Here is a 12,891-nt window from a genome sequence, read left to right as displayed (position 1 = left end):
TATGTTAATAGAATTAATGTGATGAGTCATCTAGTACATGCCGGCATTTGGCTCTATAGAAACACACACACACATATATATGTCTATATAGCCAAATGTCTGTGGTACATGTGTATATAAGTCGTGTGGTGAATGAGAGCCCTCCTGTGTGGAGACATTTGTTTATATTTTTGAAGGCTGATCCCAAGGCCCCAACCTTGGCAGCATTCAGATGTATAACATGTCTGGGCATTAAATGCTTTTTTTCTGGTCTTTTTTTAACTCTTTTATCTACTATTAAGATGTGTTTTGGCCAAGGGAAAGAACCCATAGCCTTCCTCACAAGTCTACAAAAGTTAGGCGGTGTGAAGGGAGATGTTAGGAACACGAAAGTTGTGAGAAGGAAGAGAAAGGTAAGATCATCCAATAGGACAGTGGATACAATTCTAACGTTCAACGTGTACTGTGTTTTTGTCTTTTTCTTATTATTTAATACCACTCAAACAGGTCTCGGCAAAATGCAATATGTTAACCTGAAAGAAAGAAACACCTCGTCTGGTAATTTGAGTTATATATCATTTAACAATGTAGAGTATTCGTGTTCAAATGTGAATACCACAAATCACAGGAACCGGGGATATGTAACAGGAACCTTCTCCTTCAATTTACCTATTGTACTTTTCTTACCTTCATGATTGACACAGGTTTTGTGAAATTTAAACCTGTTTTAATTAACGACCACCTATGTGTATAGACCAGGTTTTAGACCCTGCTTAAACTAGTGATTTTTGTATTCCTATATATCACTTCTTAGGTATACTTGAAAATAATTTGATAAATAAGTGTATATGCCTCATGCCTAACCTTATATGTATGTACTGTTGATTGTTGTGTTGTTTGTAAATTTTGGCAAAATATGCAAAATAAAAAATTTACATTTCAGCTTAGTAAGTCCACAGGGTCGATTCATTTTTCTGTCACCAAATAACAATGCCATTATGTTACTAGTGTCTATAGCATGTACCAGGGCGCTGGTTTGACCGGATTCGACTAAACAAAGACATACACATCGAGTCCTTTTTGAGACTTGTTAGGAAAATGGATTATATGATGTAAATATTGAATATAGGAAGTGATTTTTATCATCACAAATACTTCTTTTTTATACTTTGAGGAACACGGAACATGAAACGAAGACTAATTTTAAGGTAAAATGTTCAACAGCTGTATTTGGGGCGAAACATGCAGGTTTATGGAAATGCGCTTATAAACTCTTAAAGTTAAATTAAACAAGTTTTTTTTTAATTAATCCCCACTTTGTTCAAATAATATTATATACAATAAATGTGACGGCGACTGACAAAATGGGCCCAGATGCGGCGATTATGACGTCGGAATAAATGACGTTATAAAGTTACGCACAATTTTTGCCGACGTCACCACGTGTGTTTGCGGAAACTTTCAATAAACTACGGTTCATTAAGCCCGCATTTTATGTATAAATTTAACTACCTGTACAATATCAATATATAATATGAAGGGTAGACTGGTGAGTGTCGGGTGATCAATATATACATGTATGTACTTTCTATTAAAAATATAAATATTAAGCACATAAGAAAAAAATCTTGAGATTGTTTTTCTCTTCGTTTGTAGAGATGACAATTAATGAATTCATGGAAATTAATCAAAGTTAAGAGTGAAAAAATCCTGATTTATCTCAATCAGTTGTTAATGCAGTTATTCGACTGAAATTCCAATATGCCACATGTCATGGGATCCATTCAAAAATATTTAGAAATAAATTTAATAATACAGTTCAACATTTTTTTATCTTATATACACTTGGTGCAATATTGTTTCTCGACGGATATAATGGAACTTCCGAAGGCTTTGTTCTTTCGTAAGTTAATAATATTTTGCAATATGTCGTTACATATTTGAAATATAATGTAGAAAATCAAAGCCGTAAAAGTCACTGAAATTATACTGAATACGTTGATATACATAATAATATGCATGTATCAAAAATATCATGAGTGCGGAAACTTAAAATGCAAACAATGGGATGTTGTTTTAATGACAAAGTAAAGGCAAGAAAAATGTGTTAGAAATATTTCTTCAGAAATCTTAGAGGACAAGGATGCAGATTTCATCAGCCGATAATTGAATTCTGTAGATGAAACACAGGCGTTTGGCTCTATAAATATTTTTTTCTCTTTACATGTATAGATATGCAATTCTAGTAGAGAGAGAGGGGAGATATGATCTATAGAACACCTGTGGATAATCTTTAATCTTGTACGAGAATAAGTTTTCTTGCCGGACTATGCGACGATGATAATAACAAGGAATACATCGTCCGGTTAACATTTAGAAACGAATCATGTGACTTTAATACGGTATTTATAGTGGACGTCCGTATATTTCAGTGCTTATGCTTTGGTAACAGCCCCTTCCGGTTAGGCTAAGATGTACGTACAATGTATATATTCCCGGCATAAATTTTAGTCATTTTTGCCTGGTCTCCGGCCGGACACTGGTCAGACATGGCCGCCGGTGCCCTAAAAGTTTCAATTCGAAGTTAAAATATCTCCGGTGTCCCGTTGAATTTCATAATCGACCACATATCCTTCACTTATCGTTTAAGCATCGTCCGATACCCGGCTGGGAATCAAGCGGCAATCACATCGCCCGACATTCGGCCGGGCACAGGGCCATGTATAGTTTCTATATGAAAAATAACCAGAAATACATATAAAATAACACTATTTTTTATATGTATTTCTGGCTATTTTTCATATAGAAACTATACATGGCCCTGTGGGCCGGGCCTGGTACAACTCTCCTTAGAAATTCGTTGTCCATTAGATACTCGGGCGATATTCGTACGATGTCCGGTGAATAGGCCGGTTATCGCCCGTCCATCATATGATAATCGGCCGATTAGCAATATATATGTTAGGTCGATAGTTACTGCCTCGTCGACCCCCCCCCCCCCCCCCCCCCCCCCCAAAAAAAAAAAAAAAAAATCTGTGGAAACAGACGCCGTACGATTACCGCATCGTCCTTTTTATGTAAATCATGTCGGACAAATTTTTTACCGGTATTGCCCGATGTGGGAAAATGGCCAAAAACCAGCGGTGTACTCCCGATTACCCCCTATCTCCAGATACCGGCCGACCATTGTGACCAAAGAATTAATTCTGATGACATTATACAGTACATGGTGTAGGGAGTTGTCAAGCGACGAAGATAATTTATATACATTTGTACAGTTTTGTGAGGATCCCGCACACCAACCCCACCCGGTCTAGTTAATTCACTAATCAATGCTGAAATCTTAGGGTGAAGCATTATTTCTCAGTTCATCTACAGTTCTTTATACCATCTGGAAATTTTAAATCCCCTTAATGTCTTAGTCCGATACCCGGCTGGGAATCAAGCGGCAATCACATCGCCCGACATTCGGCCGGGCACAGGGCCATGTATAGTTTCTATATGAAAAATAACCAGAAATACATATAAAATAACACTATTTTTATATGTATTTCTGGCTATTTTTCATATAGAAACTATACATGGCCCTGTGGGCCGGGCCTGGTACAACTCTCCTTAGAAATTCGTTGTCCATTAGATACTCGGGCGATATTCGTACGATGTCCGGTGAATAGGCCGGTTATCGCCCGTCCATCATATGATAATCGGCCGATTAGCAATATATATGTTAGGTCGATAGTTACTGCCTCGTCGACCCCCCCCCCCCCCCCCCCCCCCCCAAAAAAAAAAAAAAAATCTGTGGAAACAGACGCCGTACGATTACCGCATCGTCCTTTTTTATGTAAATCATGTCGGACAAATTTTTTACCGGTATTGCCCGATGTGGGAAAATGGCCAAAAACCAGCGGTGTACTCCCGATTACCCCCTATCTCCAGATACCGGCCGACCATTGTGACCAAAGAATTAATTCTGATGACATTATACAGTACATGGTGTAGGGAGTTGTCAAGCGACGAAGATAATTTATATACATTTGTACAGTTTTGTGAGGATCCCGCACACCAACCCCACCCGGTCTAGTTAATTCACTAATCAATGCTGAAATCTTAGGGTGAAGCATTATTTCTCAGTTCATCTACAGTTCTTTATACCATCTGGAAATTTTAAATCCCCTTAATGTCTTAGGAGCTTTATGGAGAAAAAAACTGTCTCAGGAACTCAGGGGTCTGAGAATTATATCAATTTGTATCTGTGTACCAGGATGTCCATATTTTGGTTTAAACGGCGAAACTTGATCTAGACTATTATACCTCTTTAGTGATCTTTTGGCACTGTGGTGGGTTCAAATTGATATAAACTGTTACTAATTCTCAGAATCCTCTGTTTGAAACATGCTTTGCGTCTTTTTCTTTTCAATCGCGTTGATTGCAATATCTAAAGACCCTGTCTACAGCACATTTTCTTTACGTTCTCCAAATATATTTAATAAAGTAGAACTCTAACAATTAGGTTTAGTTCTTGAGTTATCTAGCTGATATATAGAAAGGAACGGTCTGAAATGTATATGCGATTACTCGTTTCTTAAATTCGATCACTCCATCAACAATTTTTTTTTGATTTATGTGCCATATTGGGTCAGTATTACTAAATTCAGCAGTATGTATGCATGTACAATAGAGGCGTCTGTCTATCTACATGATATACAAAATGTAAAATAAAAAATGTGGCTAGGTCATTGGGAGATTGAACTGCGAACACTTCCTGATTCATAGTTTAACATATGTTAATATTCGACTCAAAACACACATTTAACATAAAAAAACCCAGTTTAAGACATACATCGTTTCAGTGCTTTAAGTGTTAATCTAGAAAAGAAACACCACAATAATTGAACTGAATTACCGTTGTTTACCATAACCACCCCTTTCCCACCACCATTCCCTGAGTGCTATAAAAAATGTATATACTTATGTATTATGACAAGTCTTTGCTCGATCCCGATTGCTTGCATGCATGGGCTATTGAAGCAGTTAACAAACCAGCACACTACAATCAGATTACGAAACACTGATATAAAACCAAGATGGAGCTATTTTAGATATTATATGCCGTATTGCGGATGAGATAGAACGACATTATTCCGGTTATACGGAAAGAAACATAGGGACTGTTTACCAACGTAATCAGCCTACGCGACGGGTGTTTAGACATGTACACTCTGGTTTCCAAGTGTGATCGCAAAGAGGGCGGAGGGTTCGGGCTCGATTCACTAGTACATGGTCAGCTCTCCTGTGTAGTTCGTCTATATAATCATACATATGAAGTGTATGCTTTGAAAACCTTATCTGACCTGAATATGATATCCCATGCATATGTCTTTTTTATTTGATCATTTGATCTACATTCAATTTAATTTTTGACGGTTTTGTTTACATTACTTCGTCTTAGCACATGAGCGCATACGCATGTGTGTGCATGTAGATAATATCTGTTCATGCATAAATGTAATATTATTTGATTTATTTGTTACATAAATATATCTCGTCGGTCGCCCCATTAGTGCTATTCGTATACCAACATTCTAGTTAAAAGAATCTGAAAGCATATACACTTTAATCAAATGCACTGATCTTCGGTTTTCGTGAAATTTTGAATACGAACATACAAATTAATATCATTGCATGGAATTTTCCTCATGAAGTTGTTCTTTTGGCGGTTGCTGTGGACCATGAATATAAAAAACCCAAAATTTGATGTCTTAATGGTATCATTGGCGAACTATATCTACACACGAAAACATTTGAAAGTTTTAAACCTCAAAATTAAAGTACACACGAATATTTTGCGTGTCATCCCGTCAAATCGTAGAATTAGATTTATAAATTTACGTGTCACAGATTAATTAATGTAGTTACATGTAACACTGATAGAGCTAAAGCAAAAATTTGTTAATAAATTGCAAGTACAGTATTAAAGACCAGTCCAAAGCATAGCCATATGCACATGTTTTTATATAACATCATTGGCAGCCTTGTGACATGACGTCAATGATCATGACGTGATGATCTGACGTCGCTAAAAATGTACATGTTGCCTCATTTAAAATCGCATATCTCTGAAATGCTTCATCCTACGACTTTAATATTTTGTAAACGTGATCTACACACCATAAAGTATTTAAAAATGTAAAAAAATGAAAATGTGATTTTTCCTCATCTGGGCCCATTTTGTCAGTCGCCGTCACAAATATGTACATTGGTATTAATTGGGACGCCACACATATGCCATATTTGCATGTTATAATCTATAGCCGCCATTTGCCATCGATATATGGTTCACTCGAATCACTACCTATACTTCTGCTAGAATGTTTTGCATAGTTTGTCAAAATCTACAAACAACACAACTATCTAAGAGTCAACAATAATATCTAAGTTTAAGACGGACTCACTTTCTAGCAACTAAGTTATGTTCAAGTACACCTAAGAAGTGATATATAGGCATACAAAAAAATCTCTAGTTTAAACAGGGGCTAAAACCATAATAAAACCACTGTTATATGGTCCCAAACGACCATTTCCAACACAATTCGGGTTTGGCTGTAAATGAGAAATGAAATCTCACACTGTTGCTATGTAGGTCATACTTTTTCAAACACAATACCTTTATGTATTCCAATCACTTAATTACGCATGGGATATAAAATTATTGAACTTATATTAAACTATATACTCAATACTCATGTGAGACACTTTATTCAAGTGTTTATATGTGTGACGAATTTGGACTAGGTTGATTATCAGTGACCATGAATCCTCGATGCTCCATGGGTTACTAGAAAAAACGTGACCAATCATAGGCCTGCAGATACTTTCTTTCCAGATAAACCGACGCCCGAATTCAAAGCCACGCGGATCGTACCGTTATTCGATTCATTTGATGTACATTCTGCTTAAATAACCTGTGTCGTATGTTGCCTTCAGTTTCACTATGACATAGTCCCGGGATTGATGTAACGTCAGTGATAGTAACCCCGGGGGTACCGAGGATAATGACCAGGGCCTGGTTGTTCAAAGCATGATTAGCTTAATCACGTGATTAGTGAAATTTTCATTTCTCATTTCCTGTACAACATGTGATTATATCTTCACTCAACTCAGCAATTAAGTAAAGTTTCGTTTTTTTAAAGTTCGTTTTACCTGAAATTATTTTATCTGGATTTGAATCCGTCGTTAAACTGTTATTATCCTAAACACGTTCTGAACAACTGGGCCCTAGTAGCTCAATTAGTCGGTATCAATCAAATAGTGTTCGCAGGCCCCGGGTTCAAATCCCTATCTGGCCGCTACATGTTTTTCTCTCCTGTTACACATGTATTCAAGTGTACACGGAACAGAAACTTATATTTTGATATGTTATTCTGTCTGATCTTCTGACAAGAATGTTGAAAACCGCATCAAAATCGGCTGCTTCAGTACCGAGATACCGCCCTCCGAAATACTCGATTTTCACCTGTATAACGAGTCCGACTGCTAATCAGGGTATCGGCCGCGCACCCTGATTTGGGAAATAACAGGATCTGACGTCACGAGGACAACGGCAGTGTGAGCTGTACATGTTTGGGAGTGGGGTTATAGCACAAAGGTGGACATATAATTTACAATTTAACATACAATTTAAGAAAACGCAAATTCATGTTGCAAATCAAGGAAGAAAAGCTTATTTTTCCATATGTAGTAAGTTGAAAAATCATGCATTTAATATTTCGACTCAGTGTTCTATTTTTGATACATATATTAATAGTATACTGGGATATGCAAGTGAAATTTGGGGACATCATAAAGCTCCTGAGGTAGAAAAGGTGCACATTAACTTTTGCAAAAATGTTCTTGGAGTAAATAAAACAACTTGTAATGATTTTGTCTATTTAGAACTAGGAAGGTTGCCTTTGTATATAACCAGAAAAATTAAAATTTTGAAGTATTGGATAAAACTAAAAGGTACTTCCAACTGTATTTTAAAAGAATGTTTAGATACTAGAATTGAAACTAATGATGAGTGGTCAATTAACATTAAAAATGAACTAGCAAAAATTGGATTAGCATACCTCTGGAATGATAGATACGTTGACTGTTATACATTTAATATTATTGAAAATAGAATTAATGAGGTATATAGACAAGAGGTTATCAACAATATAGGTAATACAACACGAGGTATACTGTATAAACATTTAAATGATAATTTTTGTTTACAATTTTATTTAAGAAAGCCTATTGACACTGTATATAAAAAATGTTTAACCAAAATAAGAATTTCGGCACATTATCTGAATATTGAAAAGGGTAGAAAACAAAATATCCCACGAGAGAACAGATTGTGTACATGATGTGATTTAAATGAACTTGAAGATAAATATCACTTTCTATTACAATGTCCATTTTATGTTGATTTACGCCAAAAGTATATTAAGAAATATTATTACAGAAGACCAAGTGTTTTTAAATTAGTTAAATTATTAAGCGTTAACAACGTTAAAGAATTACAAAATACTGGTAAATTTATTCATTTTGCTATTAAGAAAAGGACAGAAAAGTTAAAAAGTTGAGACATTTGGCTGGAAATTTATTATCTATTATATAAATCACTCTCCATCTCATTTGTTATATCAATTGTATATTTTACATGATGTAATTTGTACTTATGGACCGTAAGGTCCACGGAATAAAATGAATTGAATTGAATATATATATTCCTGAAATGGGGCTACGATAATTTGACAAATATATATACAGTTATGATGACGATTTGATCATATTATATTAGGAAATATTGCAACTGAAATAAGGCTAAAATACATATTTATAATCAGTCTAAAGGCATCACCTTGTGTACCTTGTGTAAACTTTTATATATGCACGACTCGGTACATTTTTACTAGAGATCTATTCTCTGTTTCAACAAATTACTAAATTATCAAACTTCGGGAATATTCAATTTTCACTATGTAATCTTAAAAGAGACAAATTCGGAAAATGATGGTCATATAATTATCCATTTGAATATGTTTATGTATAAATAAAAAATCACTGCTATCAAGTCACTTATAAATCCTTGCTGCTATGAATTTCAAGAACCAACATAACAAAAAAGAAAATGTGTTGAATGTATTTTATAGTTCAATACACGTAGCCATCATAGACATAAATTGGGGGGGGGGGGGCAATAAAACAAAATTTGAGAGTTTGAACTTATAATATAAAATTCATGTAAAGCTATAACGTGTTTCTCTTCTCTTTTAAGTTATGTCGACACGTGTTATTTAAACAATCTTCAACAGTAGATTTATTGATCATATAGATTATTATTTTTGGTATCATAATAATGATCGATATTGACCAAAATTCACAAAGAATTGGATTTCCGAAATCTAGTAACTATCAGATATATGAAAATTCTGATATTATGCATTATATTTGCATTGTTCATTCTCGACATGCCATTTGTAAATAATTTTGCAGTTTTTGTTATAAAAATACATATACATGTAACCAGAAACATTTATGATGTACAAATGTATACATGGGTGTTTCTGAAGTATATACATGTAGTGCTTGATACACTTGTTATATGTTACGTACAAACGGTATATTTTACTTTTATTTTTAAACCAAAAATTTATAAGTGTTTACAAATATGACATGATACAACAATAACATGATGGCCTATCGCTTACTTACCTGTGGACCGATATTTTGACACGTGACGTGTGCTAATCAACAAAGCGTGACAGGTCACTAATCACCTTTCTTACGTAATCCCCTCATTAGCCAGGGTTGATCACGCGTTTTAGTTACTGCAGTATACAGGTATAGAGATTAACGCGGCACGACATTGAAAGTATTCTGATTTTGAAACTTGATATCTGATATTTGGATTAGACATAGACATCTTCAGTTCGTCTGACCCGTGCATGATTTATTGTTCTAGTAAAGACACTAATGAATCAACTTGAGCGAAATGTCAATAAGTCGTCGGATGTACTGTATTACGTATACATATATATGAAAGCTGAATGTATTTCGTCAAAAAACAATTAGACCAGAAAATATCACTCCATCTAAATTCTAAATATGTGTTACAGTTCTCAAAACTTGGTACATGTATATGGAATTAAATTCACCAACTCACAGTAGAATTAAATGACAAACATATTTACTGGTACAATGGTATTTAATGTGTATTACATGTAAGTCACACGATCGATTTCAGACATAACACAATTAGTAGATGCATTAGCACATACGCAAATAATTCTGTTTAGAATCATAGCTTAAGTCGTATGGGCAGGTTTTATGAAAAAGTCAGAATTTTGTAAAGTGGGTTCAAGGATTTATTTGACCAGTAGACATTAGACGACCCGAGTTGAGTTTTGGGTAACATAATCAAGAACATATACGTCCTTGATATAATATTCATGTATATACGTTCCCAAACACCGCGGATATACAACGTGCATGGATTATTATGTACATTTTATTGTATATAATATTTATCTACAACAGGTACATCAATATATGTATGGTATAAATCCCTATTTCCAAGCATATTCCCAACTCATATCTGTGATTGAGGATAATATTAAATAGGTATCGGACATGTACACAGCTATTTGTGTCTTCAAAATCGATTTATTTATGCGAGTAGAGTCGATCCCGTTGTCCTCGTGACGTCACAGGTCAGGGGTCCTGAATCGGGGTCAGTGGCTTGGGGCTTCAGGTGTGTTCTAGAGAAACGGCGCATTATCTCTAATACCGTAATCGCTATGAAACTCGTACTTTCGCCATTCTAAATTTTATCCAATGACGCATTTATCAAGCCTTATATACCAAACCATTCCGTGTACACTTTAACTTACAAACTACGTGAAGACACTTTTTTAACAATTAAACAAATCATACATCTGTATTATTGTCATAGAGAGTATAGTATATGCATTAAAGAAACCGTGCGCCTGTGCCACAGACACAAACGCAATATAGGTTAACATATGTGTATCCATGGATACCACTAGAGACACTTACGCATGAACCCCACTATCCTTTAAGCTTTTAGCCACTTTTTAACAAGAAATATTCAATTTACAGTTTTACTTACCTCTCCAATCTACTACGAGCCATGACATTCAACAGGCATCTTCACAAGCCAAGACAGGCTTCCTTTTGATGCAGTTTTCAGCCAAAGTTCAGCCAAAGACATGCACCATACTAACCATGGTCATTCTTCATGTTGTTCAAAGTCAGAGTTCTTTGTTATAACTTCCTTTTTGGTATTTCCACCAGCTTCCCGGTAAATCTACTTTCATTTTCGTTTTAATAATTTCGCGATCAGCAGTACGTTTTCAGAAAATAGACAATCCTATATATAGGATTCACAGTAATACACATTAAATGACGTATTATGTACGAGTTATCTCCCATACAACAGTCCAGATACGCGATCTTGACTGTATACACATAGTACCAAGATAGATACCGCGGTATATGCTTTTAACGAATTTAATGTAGACTAGGTTTCAAAAAGTTAATAAAAAGTTATAAGTTATTGGAGATGAACATGATGAAATTTTGTTGTTTGGTTTTCAACTTAAATTAAGTGAATGGAGCGCTTATCAAAATCCCTAAGGTTTTCAGTCTATGGTTGGTATTTTTTTCCTCTCTTTTGTTGTTGTTTTTGTTTTGAATAGATGTAAGACGAGTCAAAAAGAACATACATAATAATCTAATGCTTTTTGCACATATTTGTGTCTTTAACTGATAAATATATCTCTCACAAAATACTGTTTTCATTACTTCTAGTTTGCTTAAGGATGTAAACATGTGTATTGTCTTCAGTACGTACATCTATAGAGTTGCCTAGAGGGCAACATCAAGTTAGAACCGTATTCTGGATTCGGGATTCGAATAACGAACCGGTGCCAGCACCTTATTCGGGATTCAAAATGAACACATCAGTAACAATTTCGAAACATAAAAAACAGATCGAAACATAATTTCACAACCACAAAAAAACTTCATACCTCGATAAATTCTTGTGAGTTTGAATAATGAATCCGGTGTCAGCACCGTATTCGAGATTCGGGACTCCAGTGACAAATGTGTTGCCAGCATTTTATTCATTATTCAGTAAAACATATATCGAATTCATCTAAACACTTGAAAGCCGTAAAACACCATCTTACATCGTATTTAGTTATTCAGTTTGAATAATGACTTTGGTGTCAGCACCGTATTCGAGATTCGGGACTCCAGTGACAAATGTGGTGCCAGCATTTTATTCATTATTCAGTAAAACATATATCGAATTCATCTAAACACTTGAAAGCCGTAAAACACCATCTTACATCGTATTTAGTTATTCAGTTTGAATAATGACTTTGGTGCCAGCACCGTATTCGAGATTCGGGACTCCAGTAACAAATGAGGTGCCAGCACTTTGGACATCATTTAAACATCTTTTCAATGTCATGCATGCACTTTGTATGTGTTATTTTTGTAAAATGTGTATTTATATAATAAAAAAAACACCAAAATTCCTCGAATGTTGCAGTGTATTCTACTGTAACTTGCTTAGCCAAATGTGTTTTGATGATTTTGATTTTAAATCACCTAAAGCGTCTATCAGTATTAGGATAATTACATGTTAAAATGTGTAATGTGTAATTTTGATCAAAATTTATCATCAAAAATTACCAATAGTGTGAGAATTACGATACTTTCAATGCATGGGTTTTTATCTTTAAAGTACGCATAAGAGTGGAACTGCCAAAAATCTTTATATTTACATGCACAGTGCAGCGAAATGAGTACATACAATCAGACCAGGAAGCAAATTGTGGTTCATTTCACATT

The 12,891-nt window shown here is 34.9% G+C and overlaps 1 protein-coding gene across 1 annotated transcript in view; it reads right to left on the bottom strand.

Moving 5' to 3' along the window:
* LOC138321121 (NFX1-type zinc finger-containing protein 1-like) overlaps nt 1-11,321 on the bottom strand; it is a 29,188-nt gene extending 17,867 nt beyond the window's left edge. The window contains 1 exon segment of the mRNA XM_069264565.1: nt 11,138-11,321. The gene's annotated coding sequence lies outside the window, so the exon portion shown is untranslated.
* Nucleotides 11,322-12,891: the final 1,570 nt, after the last annotated feature.

Source organism: Argopecten irradians, chromosome 4 (assembly GCF_041381155.1).
Source record: "Argopecten irradians isolate NY chromosome 4, Ai_NY, whole genome shotgun sequence".
NCBI lineage: Eukaryota > Metazoa > Mollusca > Bivalvia > Pectinida > Pectinidae > Argopecten > Argopecten irradians.
This window is presented reverse-complemented; position numbering and strand designations above follow the sequence as displayed.